This window comes from Capricornis sumatraensis, chromosome 6 (assembly GCF_032405125.1).
Source record: "Capricornis sumatraensis isolate serow.1 chromosome 6, serow.2, whole genome shotgun sequence".
Lineage (NCBI taxonomy): Eukaryota > Metazoa > Chordata > Mammalia > Artiodactyla > Bovidae > Capricornis > Capricornis sumatraensis.
In genome coordinates, this window is record NC_091074.1 from 101712500 (window position 1) to 101715697 (window position 3198).

The 3198-nt window shown below is 36.7% G+C and overlaps 1 non-coding gene across 1 annotated transcript; it reads right to left on the minus strand.

Annotated features, from left to right (window-relative positions):
• Positions 1-2777: 2777 nt before the first annotated feature.
• On the minus strand, positions 2778-2881 carry LOC138081611 (U6 spliceosomal RNA). Its single transcript, XR_011145058.1, has one exon. It is a non-coding gene; the product is annotated as a U6 spliceosomal RNA (small nuclear RNA).
• Positions 2882-3198: the final 317 nt, after the last annotated feature.

A 3198-nucleotide genomic window follows, 5' to 3' on the forward strand; every position in this document is an offset into this window, starting at 1 on the left:
GATTTCTTCTGAGTCATCTCCCTCTTTCTTCATATGGTCTTCCCTCTGTGTATGTGTGTGTCCTAACCTCCTTTTATAGGAATATCATTCATATTGGATTGGGGCCACCTTAATGACCTCATAGAACCATAATCATCTATTTAATGTCCTTTATCTCCAAACCACATTCTGAAGTACTGGGGACAGGGATTTCAACACATGAGTTTTGAAAGACATAGCTTGGCCCATGAAAGTGGATATATAAGACTAACTCATTTAATAGTTTTAATCACTCAGATCCATAAGTTAGGAAGTTTGGAACTTACAACTGCAGTAGAGGAATTTGTACTTATTCTTTCGGTATAAATTGTTGCCCCTGGAGATAAACTTTACTATCTTACTAGATTCTGGTCTTATATTTCAGGACTGCCATGAAGATGTATTGAAAGTTCTACCACACTGGAAGAGTCTAATACCCCACTCATTTGGTGATTTGCCAGCTCTAATTTTGAAATAACACACTGACCACAATGGTGAATATATCAATTTTAAAAAAAATCTACTCTCTGTACTATGTGTCTATTTCCCTATTTCCCTGTGTGTTCTGACGAAACTTACAACTACTTGCACACAGCTTCATGTGGCTTCTGTTTTGCCAAACTATTAAACCAGTCTTACTTAAAATTATCTGTCTCTGTTTTTTTTTTTTTTTCCTACTGGTCTACCTTGACTTTGCCTTCAGCATTTGCTCATCAAGACTCAGATATGAATGGATCCTGATCTCCTTCACCATATGATTCCTGTCAGAAGTTTCAAACTGTCCTTCAAATTTTGCAGTTATGTGTTTGACTTTATTCTCAACACATTCTCTAATTTCAACACTGAATTTGTCATTTTTTTTCTCATGTAATTTGTGTCAGTTCCCATAAATTTGAAAATTTACACTTTTATTCTTTTACAAAATTCCCATCCCCAAGACTTATTTCTAGTTGGGAATTTAGGGATTCCCACCTTCTCAAAATGCTAGTACTCAGGTTCTTAATTTCTAGTTTACCCACCTCTAACACATAACTTACAGTTTGAAATTTAGCTAATGAGTTTTGTGACATGTAACCCTTCAGAGTTAACTCAAAATTATCATTTGTTGTTGTGTTAGTTGCTAAGTCATATCTGATCCCTTGTGATCACATGGACTGTAGCCTGCCAGGCTCCTATATCTATATGATTTCCCAGACAAGAATACTAGAGTGGGTTGCCATTCCCTTATCCAGGGGATCTTGACAATCCAAGGATCAAACTCACATCTCCTGCAGTGCAGGCAGATTCTTTATCATCTGAGCCACCAAGGAAGTCTCAAACCATTATTAGTAGAATGTAAATCATGTATTTTTTAAATTAATTAATTTTTTATTGAAGGATAATTTCTTTACAGAATTTTGTTCTTTGCTGTCAAACCTCAACATGAATCTGCCATAGGTATACATATATACCCTCCTTCCTGAATGTCCCTCCTATCTCCCTCCCCATTCCACCCTTCTAGGTTGATACAGAGTGCCTGTTTGAGTTTCCTGAGCCATACAGCAAATTTCCATTGGCTATCTATTTTACATATGGTAATATGTTTCCATGTTACATTTTTCATACATTTCACCCTCTCCTCCTCTCTCCCCATGTCCATAAGTATATTCTTTATGGCTATTTCTCCATTGCTGCCCTGTAAATAAATTCTTTAGTACCATTTTTCTAGATTCCATATATATGTGTTATCATACAGTATTTATCTTTCTGTTTCTAACTCACTTCACTCTGTATAATAGGTTCTAGGTTCATCCACCTCATTAGAACTGACTCAAATGTGTTCCTTCTTCTTATTGCTGAGTAATATTCCATTGGGTATATATGCCACCACTTCTTTATCCATTCATCTATTAATGGACATCTAGGTTGCTTCCATGTTCTAGCTATTGTAAATAGTGCTGCAATGAACAATGGGATACATATGTCTTTTTCAATTTTGGTCTCGTTAGAGTATATGCCTAGGACTGGGATTGCTGGGTCATGTGGTAGTTTTATTCCTAGTTTTTTAAGGAATCTCGATACCATCTTCTATAGTGGCTGTATCAATTTACATTCCCATCAACAGTGCAAGAGTGTTCCCTTTTCTCCATACCTTCTCCAGCATTTATTGTTTGCAGATTTTTTATGATGGCCTTTCTGACCAGTGTGAGGTGATATCTCATTGTAGTTTTGATTTGCATTTCTCTAATAATGAGTGATGTTGAGCATCCTTTCAGGTGTTTGTTAGCCATCTGAATGTCTTCTTTAAAGCAATGTCTGTTTAGGTCTTTTTCCCACTTTTTGATTGGGTTGTTTTTCTGGTATTGAGTTGTATGAGCTGCTTATATATTTTGGAAATTAATCCTTTATCAGTTTTTTTCATTTACTATTATTTTCTTCCATTCTGAGGGTTGTCTTTTCACCTTGCTTCCCTGGTGACTCAGAGGGCAAAGCATCTGCCTGCAGTGCAGGAGACCTGGGTTCAATCTCTGGGCCAGGAAGATCCTCTGGAGAAGGAAATGGCAACTCACTCCAGTACTCTTGCCTGGAAAATCCCATGGACAGAGAACCCTGGTAGACTATAGTCCATGGGATCGCAAACAGTTGGACATGACCGAGTGACTTCACTATAGTTTCCTTTGCTGTGCAAAAGTGTTTAAGTTTAATTCTGGTCCCACTCATTTACTTTTGTTTTTATTTGTGTTACTCTAGGAGGTGGGTCATAGAGGATCTTGCCTTGAAAAAATATGAAATGATTCATGAATTTGTGCTTCATCCTAGAACAGGGGCCATGCTAATCTCTGTATCATTCCAATTTTAGTATATGTGCTGCCAAAATGAGCATTTTCTTTTCTTTTCTTTTCTTTTGATGAAAGTGCCTAGCTTAAACTTTGATTGCTGAGACAACCATTTCAAGGGCTATCTACTCCAAAGTCAGCTATCTAGAATAAATATCTACATCCCCAGAAACTTGACTAAATAAAGTACCAAGCCACTTCTCAGCACTGAGGCTTATTTTTTTATAAATCCTGGTTGATTTCCATAACTGATCATTTGGGCCACTTTTTATTTTGCCCCCACACTTTAAATTACCACTTTTGTTTTAAATTCAGCAATAATGAGCCCACAAAACTTCTAGACTATTACCTTCATCCTCAGTAA